The following is a 17,747-nucleotide window of genomic DNA, read 5'->3' as shown; positions in this document are numbered from 1 at the left end:
ATGATTCTGTCCCACGTGACTAAGAAGAATTCCTAGTTTATTTTGTTAAAATGAAATAAAAACCTAAAGCAGCATTTATTCTCCTGCCCAACCAAGCATTTTAACATCTTTGAAACCTCCAGAATGTATTTTCCTTTCTTGCTGCTGTCTACTGTCTCAACATCTTAAAAATATGATTTCTCTCTGTTCAATAAAACTATTCGTGATAACTTCTCAGATATAGACAGCCTCGCACCTCTCAAGACTCCTGGTGGTTGGCATTGGATGGCAGTGAACTTTCTGCTAAGCTAGTTGAGTCTTGGACGTGTCATGAAAGATCTGCACTGTTAGAACTTGCCATGACAAGTTGTAGTTTGGGTCTGAGATGCATGCTGGGCTTTGGGGCTAGTGGGAGCACCTCTCTGTGGAGGAGAGAAATGTATTCTACTGAGCAAGGTGGTGCCTTCATGGAGGCTTCAGAGACTGCAGCCAGCTCTGGGTCTTGTCAGTGAATCCATTATTTCTCATGTGCTTCATCTTTGCCCTTTGAAGGGCCAAACAAATGTGAGAACCATTAATCACATCTTGGAGAGAAATGAGAACACACCGTGGAGGGAGGGAAGTAGAAAGCTGGAGGAAGGAAGTGTAAAGGCCCAAATAGATCTTTTGTGAAAACTCAAGGCAAGTAATGAACCCTAATTATTATGAGAAGAAGGTTTCAGGTTAACACTACCAGCCTTCCTCCTTTTGCAGCCAAGCTCTTCCTTTGGTTACTTGCAAAAGGAAGAGTCCCCTACAGATACCCAGGCTGGAGGTAAACAAAGACCAATCTATATTCATTCTGTATGAAATCAACAATTTATGGGATTAGATGAAGTTATTTCCCAGCCTAGAAGGCCATGATGATGAATACAAGCCAGATGGCTGGCAGTGGGTGTGAGAGGTAGATTACCTACTGCGTACAGTGTCTTCAGAAAACTCAGAGTACTTAATGCTAGTTCCCAAAAGACCAAGTTTGGCAGAACAATGCCAGGGTCCTCGTCATTCCATAAATCTCATTTATAGCCTTTAGTCACTAGGACACTTGGCTTCTTTAATTTGACGGTTGCTTCCACAACTGTAAACATAATCCTCTGAATCATTTCCACTCTGAGGGAATGTTGTTTTTAATGCTACCGTAAATTCTACCATAGTACCAATATTTATCATTTAATTTGCAAAGTCTTTAGGCCAACATATGGTCTTTTGTATCATTTCATTGGAAAGCCCAAAATTGTTCAAGTCGGTTGACTTCTTCCTTCCACAGTGGACCCTAACAACTCTAGGTCCATCGATCATATGAATAGTCCTACCCATTTTCTAAAGGGCACAGTGTTTTTCAAGCAGCAGGCACAAACATTAGAGTAGTCCCACTTGCAAAATCTCTCAAGATAAAAGCGTAAGCTCACATTGTTGCTGTTCTCATTACTATTATGCTTTAAACATTTCTCTAGTTCTCTTTCACTTTTTAAAACAAATGTTAAATCATTCGGAATTTTCTTTTGTTGAGTCCTTCTTCCATGAAGTCTCTCCCTCTGCCTCTCTCCCACCCTCTGCCTCACTCAGATTAACAACTGCCCCACGTACCAATCTCTAAGGGAAATGATGTATGACTAGGGTGCCCCTCTGGAGATGAACAAGAAGCTTGCTCCATGGTCTAGCTCAGGGGTCCTCAAACTTTTTAAACAGGGGGCAAGTTCACTGTCCCTCAGACTGTTGGAGGGCCGGACTATAGTTTAAAAAAAAAACTATGAACAAATTCCTATGCACACTGCACATATCTTATTTGAAGTAAAAAAACAAAACGGGAACAAATACAATATTTGTATTTGCATGTGGCCCGCAGGCCGTAGTTTGAGGACCCCTGGTCTAGCTCCTTCCTTATCCACATGGATTTTTTTTTAGTCATTTTTGTCTCCAGGAGCTAGAAAGCATTGATGAATTATGGAAAGTTTACATGCTGTGTATGACTTAGCACATTTAGCTTCAAAACAACTGGCTTGTTCCTCTATGTCTACCACATGCTACAAACAATATAATTCTTTAAATATGATGTTCCAAGTGAAAAATGCATCAACCCCAAAACATTAAAAACTAGGTCCTAATTGGTAGGGGTACCAATTACGTCAGGCAGGCCACAGTCTGGTTCATCCCCACCCAGTGTCCCTCTTTTGAAAAACCCATGATTTATTTAACTTTTTTTAAGTACATTAAAAATCCAAAATGACTGCCAACAAGACTCAGGGACAGGGTATTCATCACTGACGATAGACAGAGGGCAAGTTGAACACAAATATTGCATGATAGAGAGACACGTAGCACAGCCCAACCTTGCTCTGGATATGACTTTACCAGGGGTCCTCAAACTTTTTAAACAGGGGGCCAGTTCACTGTCCCTCAGACCATTGGAGGGCCGGACTATAGTTTTAAAAAAAACTAGTTGGCTGCTAAGCAACACGCAATGGCAGCAAAAACACCCAGAGGGCCGGATAAATGTTTTCGGCGGGCCGCATGTGGCCCGTGGGCTGTAGTTTGAGGACCCCTGCCAGACTCTAAGAACTGCCCTGGCAGAGTAGCTAAGTTAGTTGGAGCATATTCTCAATGCACCCGGGTTTGGGGTTCAATCACTGGTCAGGGCACATGCTGGAGTCAACCAGTGAATGCACAGATGAGTGGAACAACAAATCGATGTTTCTCTCTCTTTCTCACTCTCTCAAATCAATTTTTTTTTAAAAGACTGTAAGGACTGATGATGTATATAAAGGCATTAGGGGTAATTTTCTCCTCTTGATCCTGGGATCAATTTGGTGTTTATCAACTGCTTGCTTTCCAGGTGATAGGCGAATTTTCAGGGATGGATGATCTAACTGGGAGCTGGGAAAGCCACCAACCTGGGGCCCAGCCCATAACTGAGGACTGAGAACAGAAAGCTGAGAACGCATTTGAGCTCCTGCGGTATCGGAGCGTGTTTTTTTAACTTGGAGCGAGAGAAAGTTTTCCTCACCTGCAGAGAACAGAATAAAAATAATCCAGAATGTTATATCTCTGTTAGCTCTTTCCTGCAGGGCCGGGGGCGGCTTCAGGAAGCTTCTCATTTGTGAATCTCAGGCTCTTTCTTTTCTGAAGCCAGCTCCTCCTGCAGGACCAGCAGGGCACTCCACTGCCTTCTGGAACTCACTCCAATGCAGAACAGAATGTTTTCAGGCATCTCCAATGCTTAATCCCAGTTCCAGCGTGTGAGCCTTCAGAGTCAGGGCCAAAGCTACAGCAACCGATAAAGGGGGTAGAACCTGAAACAAACTGACCCAGTGTATCAGTTGGCTAGGGCTGCCGTAACAAAGGACTAGAGCCTGGGTGGAGTAAACAATAGACCTTTATTGTCTCACAATTCTGGAGGCTGGAAGTCTGTTGGCACCGTTGAGCTTTTTCTGAGACCTCTCTCGTTAGCTTGTAGATGGCTATCTTCTCCCTGTGTCTTTACATGGGCTTCCCTCTGTGATTATCTGTGTCCTAATCTCCTCCTCTAATAAGGGTACCAGTCCTATTAGATGAAGGTCCAGCCTAACTGGCCTCATTTTAACTTAATTATCCCTTTAAAGATCCAATCTCCAAATGCAATCACATTCTGAGGTACTAAGGGCTAGGACTTCAACATGTGAATGTTGTGGAACACAATTCAGTCCATAATGCTGGGATCTCTGGTGGACCACTAATTCCCTAAGCTCCCAGCCCCCAGATCAAATGTCCAATTTCCCTTCCTGCCACGATAACCATCTACCTGTGGATCAGGCTCTATTTTATAAGGAATGATGCTGGGCCTGACTGATCGTGACCTTTTGTGTTCCAAAAGCAGTGATATCAGCCGGGGAAGGAAGCAGAAGGATAACAAGTCAGTGACATCACAAAAAGTCACAAAGAGCCATAGCAACAACTCCCTCTTTCTGGTAAATTTAACAAAAGGCAAGAAGGGAACACTAGCCCGGCTTGTGTGGCTCAGTGGTTGAGCGTGGACCGATGAACCAGAAGGTCACGGTTTGATTCCTGGTCAGGGCACATCCCTGCGTTGCAGGCTCAATCCCCAGTAGGGGGCATGCAGGAGGCAGCCAGTCAATGATTCTCTCTCCTTTTCCCTTCCTTTCTGAAATCAATAAAAATATATTTTTTTAAAAAAAAGAAAAACTACATCAAGTGCTCAGGAGACTTAAGACCCTGCTGACTGTCAAAAGGAGACACAGCCTGTAGGTGAGGACTTGCCTCAACCAGTTCGGTCATGCACACTTGGGTTCTTTTAGAGGCCACCAAAGAAGGTTAAGTTGGGGAGAGCTTACTACTCTCCCACAACCTGGCTACAAGATATTAATGGAAACAAAGGTTAGTCCAAATTCCCTCATACAGTCAGACGTTTATTAGCAAAAACGTATAAGCAAGAAAGCCTCCAAGTGTTTATGCAACTTGTTCTACACACTGGATTGTGGTCTGGGTTGAAAAGTTTACCTGAAGCAGACTCAGAAAGTTTCTGAGGCAGGATCCTGTGCCTTGAAGGCACCATGCCGTCAGAGGTCCCTCCAAACCAAGTCTGGACTGAGAACCAGGGTATAAGACCAGTACAGGCCTCTTATACCCTGCCCAAAACAAGAGTAGACGCCAATCCATATGTTCAAAACGTTTCATTTCATCCGTGAGAGCTACAGCCTGTTTCTAACATCCGTCATGCTAATGAACAAACACCAGATCCAGCAATGGAATCCCAAATTTGGAATCAACATGTTAAGTCATAAAGCAGCGCGGTTAGTCAAGAGGATGTGGAACTGTAGAAGCTGCCTCTGCCGTGGCTCCGTTCTCACCAAATGCCGACGCCACCCCTGGACGGTGCGGTCCTGCCAGCGTCGTGTCGGACCACACAAACTTCAAAGCCTAACTAACGGGTACATACCAGATGTCTCAAGGGCTGGACGTGTGTACTGTAAAGTTAATCAGAGGGATTGCAATGCCTGTCGAACACAAAGTCAGACCATAGAAATGGAGGACACACTGACCCGGGTTTAGGTATCCTGGGCCGGATTCTAGGGTGGACGTGCTGGACATACCTTCTCTCGGGACTTCACTTTCCTCATTCAGAAAAGAAAGGATTGACTTAGATCAGATGTCTCAGATTTGTTCTGCCTAACCTTGGGGTTTCTGGAGGAGCTCCAGGAATCCTACGAACTTGCCATTTATATTTTTATATAGTTTAGCCATTTGTAATGTATTTTTTAAAACAGAAAGGAAACACCATAGATATGTAAGCATCTACCAAAATGGAGCAGACTAGAAACTAGTGCTACCAGAAAAGCTTGTATTTATTCAGATCTTGGGATAAAGGTTCTCTTGCCATATCGGCAAATGATATATAAATATATTATAAACGTGTTTGAGGAGATAAACTGTAGTTCCACATTTTTTTTTATTTAGGCTTATGCATGTCAACGCATGTAAAAGTACGTGAGAAAGGACATGACTGCAGGACACATGTAATGCACTCAGATGCCAGGAAAGGCTTAAGGATGGATGCACTCATCACAGCCTGTCAGTTACACAACACAAAACTAATGCTTAATACTTTGTGAACTTATTGTAAGTTCTGGTTAAAGTTTGACTCTTTTAATGTTCATTATAGAGTTATTGTAAGTCTTGGGGTCTTTTTACCTAACTTTTTCTTCTCCCCGGGTAAGAATAAATTCCCTTAAAGACAAAAATAAATAGGCATCACTAGTTAAAGTTTCAAAGAAAATTCATTGACGGCTATGGTGAATTAATGAGGCTCAAGTTAAAATGTGCAAGTGTCCAATTATCACCGGCGGGTGGGTTAAGTAGGGAAAATGTCAATCACAGCATGGTCAAGAAAAGCAACTTGAAGCTGTAACTTGAAGGCAGTAAAGTGTGATGGTACTTTGCCCACGTCTTCCGTGGGTAGCCTAACGCAGCTGAGAGGCTCCTGGCTGGTAGCCAGCAACGAAACAGGACCCTGAGGCCTGCAGCCACAAGGGACTGAATTCTACCAGAAGCTTGAATGAACTTGGAGCCTCCAGATAACAGCCCAGCTGACCAAGAACTTGATTTTGGCCTTGTGAGACCCATAGCTGAGAATCCAGTCAGGCTCATCTGGACTTCTGACCTACAGAACTGAGATAATAAATAGTGTTGTTTTAAGCCATTAATTTTTTCAGTGACTTGTTATGGCAACAATAAAAAACTAATACAACGCCTTTGAAATCCTCACCTGAGTCAAGAAACAGAGCTTTGCCTGACACCCCGAGCCCCCCCATGTGGCCCATCCCAAACACAACCACCTCTTTCCTCACAAAGAAACCACTCTCTTCCTTTACAGTAATTGCTTCATTGCATTTTGTCGCCTTATGGCTGATAGGATAAGCCCCAGGCAATATCTTTAATTTCATTTCACCCAAGTTTTTAAAAAATCAACAGGTCTGTGAAGTTACTTTCAGTCCACAGCGCCCTCTCCATTCCCTTCTTCTCTCTTCAGTGTGTCTGTGTAGAGCCCAGGCTATTTAACCTGCAGAGGACCCTAACCTGGATTTTGTTAATTGCATATTCACAGATCACCAAGTTTCTCTGCCCTCTAATTCCTGCAAATTGGCAGCTGGGTCCAGAGCCTTGATTAGTCTCTGACTTGATCCCTTTGGCAAGACTATAGGTGGAGGTGTATTCTTTCATCAGGAGACACCGTGTCTGCTTTTCTCTCTTGTGATGTTAGCAGCTCACTGCCTAGATCTGTCTTTCACATGTGTTGCAAAATGGTGATATTATCATTCTACTAGCTCTTTTTATTTATTCACTGGAATACTATTTTTTATAAAGAGTAGCGTCTCACTTACTATTTGTTACCCAGTGGAACAGGTCTTATGGAAATGACACAGTAAGTGCTAGGTTCTGTCCCTTTTAAAAAAATCAGTTTCAAGACAAGGAATTGATCCTATCATCTTCCAGAAAGTACTAGTTGATTTTTATTTCAAGAAAAGTGATTTTAAGTATAATAATGTTACATGCAATAAAAATTAATATTTCAAGAAAAAAATATTTTAAATATAATAATATTACCAAAACTGTACCACAAAAGTTATAGGAAATATTAAAAATCTGAAAATAACAGGATTATTTCTATTATATTCTAAAATATTTTTTTCTCTGGCTCTATTTTGGTTCATCAGTTTATGTTGTTCATTATATTCCACAAATGAGTGAGTCATGTGATATTTATCTTTCTCTGACTAGCTTATTTTGCTCAGCATAATGCTCTCCAGGTCCATCCATGCTTTTGCAAATCAATTGATTTTTTTAATGATGAATTTAAGGATTTAAATACATCTGATGGTGTCCACTTTATTAAAGCTCAAAGCATGAGTTAGCCTTACCAAATCGACTCCTGGTGGTCTCTGGCCCTAATGGCTTCCTTGAAATATGGCTGGCAAGTTGCTTTAGGCTAATGTTGTGTATACCCTTCCCCAGAACCTGGAATCAACCATTTCCCCAAGAAGCCCTCGATTCCTATAGTGGAGATAATATTTCAGCACCACAATCTAGGTGCTAGGATTAATGATGTTTTTAAAAACTGGAACAAGCTCAAGTTAGCAATGTACAGTGAGTGATTTTACTATGATTGAACAGCAGGGAAGGTGTCAACAATGATGTTAGAATATGAAGTTTGGACCCAACATGCAAACAAATACATTTTACTCTTTTGAAACTACCTGCGAATATCCAACAAGACGACACTGGAGATAGCTGGGATATTTTTAATGACTTTGTTGAACATTTTGCAATTTCTGAAAATACGTGTTTGCACCAGTGAAGTTTTAAACGGGTTGAAAAATGATTTACTGACTCTTTTCAAATTCCAAATTTTATTATACAGTAATCCAGAAAGTTGCTAAGTATATTCATGATTTGACTTAGAAACAAAATTTCCTATTGCTCTTTTTTCAGTCTTCCTGAATGGTTTACTCAAATAATATAATACACTGGTTAAGTATATAAGTTTAAGAGCCAAAAGTATAGTCATTGGTTAAATTCACTTTTAATTAAAATACTATAACACTCATGTTACTCACGAATCAGTAGACCCTTAAGATTACTTTTAACTGAAATTCTATGACTACCTCTATATTATAAATTCATCTCAGCAAATATTTGTTTAAAAACTACTATTCCAGGTACATGCTAGCTACTAGTGGAGTGGAAAGAAAGGCATAAAATAAAAAAATAAAGCAAAGTAATTGCCCTCAAGAATTGTAATTATAATGTATAGACATATTTAAAATAAATATGAGGTGTATACAATTATTAAAAATCCTAGAAATTATATATATGTGTATAATTTTATATATATATATATATATATCATATAGCCCTGCCAGCATGGCTCAGCAGTGGAGAGTCAACCCATGCTTCAATTACTGGTGGGTGCACATGCCCAGGTTGTGGGCTCAATCCCTAGTAGGGGGCATGCTGGAGGCAGCCAATCAATGATTCTCTCTCATCATTGAAGTTTCTATCTCTCTCACCCTCTTCCTTCCTCTCTGAAATCAATAAAAATACATTTTCTAAAAAATAAAAATATATATACCATATATTCTTTACTATAGGGAAAGTAAAGTAAAAATAGAATTTAGAACAGTATGCAAATTTTTATACAAAAATGTGTTTTTATAATGAAAGTAGGCACAGAACTCTAAAACAAGATAAACCAAAATGCCATTGTATGTTTTTATGTATTTTAAATATTTTACTGTTGTAGTAATTTTTAATAAATATTAACAATTTCTAATTTTAATAAAATGTATAGCATGTTCCACACAAATACTTGTACATGAATGTTTATGGCAGCATAATTCATAATACCCCAAAAGTTCAAACAACTTAAATAGTCATTAACTAATGTCTGGATAAACAAAATGTGGTATATCCATAAAATGGAATAGTATCCTACATAATAAAAGCCTAATATGCAAATCAACCAAATGGCAGAATGACTGGTGGAATGACTGGTAGCTATGATGCGCACTGACCACCAGGGGGCAGACGCTCAATGCAGGAGCTGCTCCCAGCCCTCAGGCCCCAGCTCAGCCAAGGCAGGTGCCAGCAGGGCCTCCCCCCCGACCCCCTCCATCACCCCGCTGGTCACCCCACAGATCGACCCTGATCACCAGCCAGGCCTAGGGACTCTACCCATGCATGAATTTCATGCACCGGGCCTCTAGTTCTATAATAATAAGCAATATGAATACACACTATAACAGAATGAACTCTGAAAACATTATGCTAAGGAAAAGAAGACAGTCACCACTGGCCACATTTTGTGTGCTTCTACATACATGAAATGTCCACAATAGGCAAATCCACAGAGGTAACACAGATTAGTGGTTGCCAAGGGCTGAGGAGAGTGGCTGCTAATGGATACTGGGTTCCTCTGTGGGATGATGAACATGTTCTCCAATTAGATTGCTGTCATGATTGATCAACTTTATGCAATTGCTAAAAACCACTGAAATATACACTTTAAAGAGGGGAAGATTTCATGGTAGTAAATTATATCTCCATTAAAAATGAAAGAATATGCATAACACGAACAGGAACAAAATTCATTCCACAAGTATGTTGCTTTTATACAGATCTATACAAATGAGAAGGTGGGAGGACCAGGAGAGTCTTTACAAACAAGATGGCATTTGTCAGGGGTCTTAGATGTAGAAACATGTCAACAGCCACCCAAATTTGGGCAAGCATAACAAATTATTCAAACTAATGTTACCATAGCAATGAGGGCTTGGCTAACAGGATTGGAACATTTTTAACCTAACAAGGATTCACTTTTAAGTCAGATCAACTGGAGGCTAAAAAATTCTGCCAAATACCAGGTATTGATAAGCCCCCAAAAGAAAGGAATTTTGTAGACTGTATGTGTATTTCTTAACCAAAATTCTGATTCTCCTTCAACACTTCCATCGCTGCATGTTAAAATGATACCCATTAAGCACGCCACAGCCTGCCAAGGGTAAGTACATTTTTATCTTTTGGAAATCACATCATTTTTTATGTGGAGAACGTGCAGAAAAACATGCCTTCTTCTTTCTCGTATTAAACACCGTGAACCCTCATCAGTCCAGCTGATTTACATAATGTATCTTGCCTTGAGCATGGCAGTTACACATTTGCAATCTCAGTCATCTGAGATGCACGTACATCAATCGCGTTTTACACGCTGCTGGAGAGAATGACAAACAGATCTAATTTTGTCTTTTTTTTAACCAGTATTTAACTGAAATTAAAATGTAACATGGGTTTCCCACTCCACTGTTTATGCAATCAAAGGAGAATTGTTTTCGTCCGGCCGGTGTTGCTCAGTGGTTGAGCATCGACCTATGAACCAGAAGGTCACAGTTTGATTCCCGGTCAGAACACATGCCTGGGTTGTGGGCTGGCTCCCCAGTGCGGGGCATGCAGGAGGCAGCTGATCAATGATTCTGTCTCATCATTGATGTTTCTCTCTCTCTCTCTCTCTCTCTCTCTCTCTCTCTCTCCCTCTCACCTTCTCTCTCTAAAATCAATAAATACATATATATTTTTAAGAGAATTGTTTTCCAAAATCTTTTCAGGAAATATGCTCAATTAAAGATTTACTTACAAATCCAGGGATAGTGAGTGGTATAAACAAAACATTGAATCGTTATCAAATACATCTGCTCAGCTAATACGAAGTAACTACAAAGGCACTTCCAATGGTAGATTTTCTGTAATCATTGGTCTGGCCAACAATTTCTTGGACAATTTCATTCCTCAAGCACATTGGATGTTTATATGTACACTCTACAGTTCATTTCCTGTTTTCTTTCCATTCTTTTAATGGTTAATGTACATCTTTGCCTTGATTGTAGTCTGTTCAACATACAGAATTTACACTGACCCTAATTAGCAGGAATGTCTTCTAGAGCTATGAACTACTATCCCATTTAACTAACATACACATCATCTTAGAATGCTCTAAGTGCCATAAGAAAAAACAACAAAGGGGTGCTACAAGAAATCTTATAGGATAGCGCTGAGACATCAGCATTACAAGTTCTTCTCCTTAAAGTTCTCCAAAGCCTCCTTCCATCATTTCTGGTTACATTTTCAATCCTTAGCAGGTACAAAACCAGTCATCATCTGGCCTCCTGAGGGGAGTGGGCTGCAGGATCAGGCAGAAACCGGCTCTCGGATTGGGGTCTCAGATTGCGAGAGGGTGCAGGCCAGGCCCAGGGACCCCATCAGTACACTATCGGGGCCAGAGAGGGACCGGGGAGATCTCTAGGGCGTGTCCAGCCCATCTTGCTCAGTTCTGATCAGCCAGGTCCCAGCAGCCAGCTAACCTACTGGTCAGAGCATCTGCCCCTGGTGGTCAGTGCACATCATAGCAAGCGGTTGAGCGACCTTAGCATATCATTAGCGTATTACGCTTTGATTGTTTGAATAAACGACTGGACACATTAGCATATTAGGCTTTTATTATATAGGATACGTCCTGTACATTATACTTATTGTATATATCACTGAATAAGCAAATAGCTAGAAGCAGATGACACATCGTAACTGTTATAGACTGATGCTATAGGGAATAGAAGGTAAAAACAAACACCAGGTAAGTCAGGATCAGTGATATAATTGTGCAATGAAGCTAAATGGAAGAGCAAATCAACACATCCCAGATCAACCGAACTCAGGAACGTATACTTACAAGGAGCATGCTTGCTTTATGCTAGAAATGTTCTCTTAAAAATAATTTTTCAAAACAAAGAAACTTAGGAAGTCAAAGTCACTGGGTGTTTACCACAGAGAATTCTAAAGCAGTAAAACAAAAACAGATTATGATGGCTGAGGAAATACTGTAGATCACTCTATAACCACATTAAGGGAGAAAAAAAAATGCACTGAGATTGTCCAAAAAATATTCTGAAGATAGTTAACTGGGCCAAAATGCACAGCTAAGTGAATCATCCTGCTGAGTTTGCATATTTTTAGTAGCATTAATATGGGCCAAACAAAAATAAGAAAAGACAAACATGGTTTTTATAAAGTTTCATTTTTATAAACCTCATTTCGAGGTTTGAGGAAGATAAAGATAAAATCGCATACACTGAACTTCAGTCCTGTTTCAGGTCTTATCAAATTTAACAAAGATTTGTTTGCCAAGAATATATGATCAATAGAAGGACCGAGAGTCAAAGACAGGCACACACGTCCCCCCGGAAATGTATTTAGGGAGCGCGTGTTCAAGCACAAGCCTGTCCCTCTTCCTTTCAAGTCTGAGATTGCTAACACTGTGCAGAGGCAGAGGTTCAGGCCGGGTTTGTCATGCCCAGTGGAACGGGAACAGTAAACACTCCGTTGTGCCAAGGATCCTCACGCAAATAAAGTTCATCATTTTACTGTCAAATCTATTATGGCAAAATTCAGACCATAATACTGAGGTTTATCCAATACAGTTTAATAGGCGTGTCAGCAGCTCCTGCGTCCCTTCTTGCTCTCAAGCGCTGACCCTTTCCCATCCTCCCTCCCCAGGGGACCGGTGTCACCTCCACTGTGTAGCTTTCCCCGACTTCTTCCCCACACCCCCACCCCCATCAACTTTGTCCTCATAAGTGTGCCTCTGTTGCAGTTCTCCTCATCACATCAATGGCATTTGAAGTATTGGTTATACTTCAGATTTAAAAAAATAAAAATAAAAAGCCCGTCAGGTGTAGTTCAGTGGTTGAGCATCAACCTATGAACCAGGAGGTCATGGTTAGATTCCAGGTCAGGGCACAAACCCAGGTTGCAGGCTTGGACCCAGTGCGGGGGCGTACAGGAGGCAGCCGACCAATGATTCTCTCTCATCATTAATGTTGCTATCTCTTTCCCTCTCCCTTCCTCTCTGAAATCAATAACAGTGTTGTTGTTTTTTAAAAGGGAGGGTGGGTGGATAGCCCTGAAGAACATCAGGTGAGGTGATGGGAGTGTTTAAGAAAAGGAGGAAAAGGTGAAGGAATTGAAGACTACAAATTGGCAGTTTCAAAACAGTCGCAGGTTATAAAGTACAGCATAGGGAGTACAGTTAATAATCTATACTAATAAAAGGGTAATATGCTAATTAGACCAGGAGACCTTCCAGACGTCCTTCCAGACAAATGTTGGCAGGGCCGAGGCAGAGGCAGTTAGGGGGCAATCAGGCCAGGAGGGGAGAGCAGTTGGGAGTGATCAGACCCGCAGGAGGGGGCAGTTGGGGGGAAACAAGCCAGCAGGGGGGCAGTTGGGGGCAGGAAGACCAGCAGGGGGTGCAGTTGGGGGTGATCAGGCCAGCAGGGGGTCAGTTGGGGCAATCAGGCGGGCAGAGGGGTAGTTGGGGGCAAGCAGGCTGTTGGGGGGGCAGTTGGGGGCAAGCAGTCTGGTGGGGGGAGTTGGGGGGAGCAGGCTGGCAGGGGGGTAGTTGGGGGCAAGCAGGCTGGTGGGGGGGCAGTTGGGGCAATCAGGCCAACGTGGGGGGCAGTTGGGGGCGAGAAGGTTGATGGGGGGCAGTTGGGGGCAAGCAGGCTGGTGGGGGGGCAGTTGGGGGCGAGAAGGTTGATGGGGGGCAGTTGGGGGCAAGCAGGCTGGTGGGGGGGCAGTTGGGGGCAATCAGGCCAGCAGGGGGAGCAGTTGGGGGTGAGCAGGCTGGTGGGGGGGACAGTTGGGGGCAATCAGGACAACAGGGGGGCAGTTGGGGGAGAGCAGGCTGGCATGGGGGGCTGTTGGGGCAAGCAGGCTTGTGGGGGGAGCAGTTGGGGTGAACAGGCTGGTTGGGGGGACAGTTGGGGGAGTAATCAGGCCAGTGGGGGGAGCAGTGGAGGGCCATCAGGCCAGCAGGTGGGGCAGTTGGGGGCAAGCAGACCATCAGGGGGTGATCAAGCCAGCAGGGGGGCACTTGGGGGCAAGCAGGCTGGCAGGGAGGCCAGTTGGGGGCAATCAAGCTGGCAGGGGGGCAGTTGGGGGCAAGCAGGCTGGTGAGGGGGCAATTGGGGGCAAGCAGGCCAGCAGGTGGGGGGGGGGGGGCAGTGGGGGCAAGCAGGCCAGCAGGCAGAGTGGTTAGGAGTGATCAGGCAGGCAGGAGCCAGCAGTCCCAGATTGCGAGAGGGGTGTACAACTGCCGGTTTAGGGATTGGGCCTAAACTGGCAGTCGGACATCCTCCAAGGGGTCCCAGATTGGAGAGGGTACAGGCCAGGCTGAGGGACAGCCCCCCACCCCCGCCATGCACAAATTTCATGCACTGGGCCACTAGTCCTATCTAATAATAGGCAAACATGGTAATTAACCATAGCTCCGACACGCTTCCCATTGGCTAATCAAGGCGATATGCAAATTAACTGCCAACCAAGATGGTGGCCGGCAGCCAGGCAGCTGAAGCAAACAGGAGGCTTGCTTGCTCCAGTGAAGGAGGAAGCCAAGGTTCCCCGCCTGCCACTGCCAGCCTCTGAGCTGCAACTCTAAGCAACTATGTTGCAATTATAGAACCTAAACAAACTCCAGAAACCTGCTTTCAGCCATCCGGGCTTCAGCCAGCAGGATCACAACAGTGTTACAATTATAGAACAAATCAGATCCCTGCTTTCAGCAGCGGAGGTCTCAGAGCTGCAGCCGGGCCTCAGATCTAAAGCCGGCTTTCAGCTCCAGTGACAGCCATAGAAGGTAAATAAATCCCAGAATAAAAAAAAAGAAAAAGAAAAAAAGGAGAAGTTGGGAGCTTCAGTAGCCCACCAGCCTGAAAACGGCCCTCAGCCCCTCACCCAGACTGGCCAGGCACCCCAGTGGGGACCCCCACCCTGAAGCAACAAGATGGCGGCTAATTTGCATACAAAGGCGGGCAGCAGCCAGGCAGCTGAAGCAAACAGCGGGCAAGGCTGCCCACGGTCCAGGACCAGATCTGTGACCCTGCGGGTGGGGGGGCAGCGCTTGAGGCTGTCTGTGGTCTGGGACCCAGATCCATGACCCTTCCCGGTGGGGCGGCAGCTCGCACAGGGGCGGATAGGCCGGGGTTGGGCAGGGCAGGATGCCTGGCTTCTACCCAGCCCCAGGCACTCTGGGCAGGTGAGCAGTGCAGAGAGCCTCTGGACAGGGGAGGCAGGCCGGCGGAGGGCGGCCTGTACTCCCCACATGGCAGTGGTGATAGCTGTGAGCACACCAAGCGGAGCCTACAGGCTGAGCTGAAGTAGCGCCTGCAGGCCATCAGCGCCCAGGAGTGGCTGCACAAGATCCGCCTCCTGGCCCAGAAGGTGCAGGATCACAGGGACAGCCACTGTGGCAGGCCAGACTGACGTCCTCCTGGCCGCACCACGGGGGTTTGCAGATCTGCAAAGCCAGAGGCCTCCGGTGTGCACATCTCCCCCTGGTGTGCAAACATCCCCCAGCACACTGTGACCCTCCTGCACCTGCAACAGTTGCAAATCAAGGCGTGCACAAGTTCCCCCTGCCTCTCCACTGCACTTCCATCAACCCAGCATGCCTAACACCCCCACAGGATGTGCACACATCCCCTCTGATGCACTCACGTCCTTCGGAGAGTGTCTGGGTGCTGAGGGTGGGCGCCTGTGAGATGACAGTGAGAGGGCAGAGTGGTGATGCCCTGTTCCCACGGTGGCCAGTGCAGCTATGAGATCACCTCTAGGGGGTTAATGCAGGTGCTGAGGCGGGAGCAGATGCAGACAGACACACCTGGTGGGCGTGGGCGGCCCTTGCTGAGGTGCCTTTGGTCAGCGTTCAAGATCAAGAACCCAGAGGTGGAGAGGAATTCCGTCCTCTCAGTGAAACAGTGGGATAGTCGGGGCGACTGTAGAGGAGGAATGTGCACTTTGGGTGCCAGCACCCATGAGCGAAGGCTGCCCTGAGTGAGCCTTGCTTGCTTGGGGCCTAGCGCACTCCTGCCAGGCAGAGGGTGACAGGATGTGCTTTTCCAAATTAATGAGGGGAAACGTTGATTCTCCTGCTGCCCACGAAGGTGGAAAGTGAAGTGGGGAGACATGTGGGGAGGGAGCGAGGTTCCCTGTCTGGGGGTTCCAAATTTGTTGTTGGTTTCTTTCACCTCTGACTAGAGATATACAGGGTGTCCCCCCAAAATGTATACACACTTTGAATACCTACTAATTCCAATGGTTTTAAGCATAAGAAAGAAACAACAATGGAGCTGTTATCTGTTAAAAGTGTGGGCACAAACAGGTAGTTGGACATTCCCTGAGGGGTCTCAGATTGGAGAGGGTGAAGCCAGACTGAGGGGCCCTTTTCCCCCCTACCCCAGTGCATGAATTTCGTGCACCGGGCCACTAGTCTATAATAATAAAAGCATAATATGCTAATTAGACCAGACAGCCAAATGACTTTCCTGACATCATTCTGGACATCATTCCTGATGAAGCTGTGGCATCGGGGACAAGGCAGAGCGTTTAGGGGCAATCAGTCAGGCAGGTGAGTAGTTAGGGCAATCAAGCAGGCAGGCGAGTGGTTAGGAGCCAGCAGTCCAGGATTGTGAGAGGGATGTCCAACTGCCGGTCATCCCCTGAGGAATCCCAGATTGGGAGAGAGTGCAAGCGGGGCTGAGGGACCCCTCCTCCCCAACCCCATGCACGAATTTCATGCACCAAGCCTCTAGTAATAACTATGTATGATATCAGATGGGTACTAGACTAGCCTAGTTTTCTAAATGAAGCCTCAGGAAAGAATAAATCTCACCACATTAAGCATCTGTGTGCCAGGTAGCCTATGGGATGTCTTGCTTCCTTTTCCTAATATAGTCTTTTCAATAATGCCGAGGGTAGGTGTTATTAACACCATGATTCAGAAGAAGAAACTCACATGAGGAATTATTAAATACAATATTCCTCACACACACACACACACACACCCCTTACCCACAGTGTCACTTTCTGAGGTTTTAGTTATTCACAGTCAACTGTGGTCCAAAAGTATTAAATGGAAAGTTCCAGGTATGAACAATTCGTAAGCTTTAAATTGTGATGAAATCTCAGGCGGGCTCTCTCCATCCCGCCCCGGGTGTGAATCACCGCTTTGTCCAGCGCCTCCATGCTGCAGGCTCCCCAGCTGTGAGTCACCCAGTAGCCCTTGGTTGTCAGATAAACTGTCACAGATCACAGTGCCTGTGTGCAAGGAACTCTCATTTTACTTAACGGTGAGTGGCCTCAACGCGCAAGAGTGGCGATGCTGGCAATTGGGATGTGCCAAAGGGAAGCCGTATGTACTTCTTTTAACTGAAAACGTGAGTACAGTCCAATAAGATATTTTGAGAGAAAATGAGACCACATTCACATAACTCTTACTACAGTATGTTGTTATGACTGTTCTGTTTTCTTATCTATTATTGTTGTTCCTCTCTTACTGTGCCTAAATTATAAATTAAACTTTATACAGGTATGTATGCATAGGAAAAATCATAGTATACATAGGGTTTGGTACGATCCACTGTCTCAGGCATCCACTGAGGGGACCACTCTACTCTGCTCATGCTTTCGCTGAGGTAAAGAAAGGCCAAAATCCAGGCCCCCGACTCCTGTTCCAGTGATCTCTCCATGGATCCAAGCTAAGTCAGCACTTCCCTGTGGCGGCTCCCACCTCACCTCACTTCTTACGTTCCCCATTCCCAGCATTTTATCAGCATTCTCTGGCCCAGGAAAGA

Source organism: Myotis nattereri (assembly GCF_964212035.1).
Source record: "Myotis nattereri genome assembly, chromosome: 3".
NCBI lineage: Eukaryota > Metazoa > Chordata > Mammalia > Chiroptera > Vespertilionidae > Myotis > Myotis nattereri.
Note: the sequence above shows the minus strand (reverse complement) of the source record.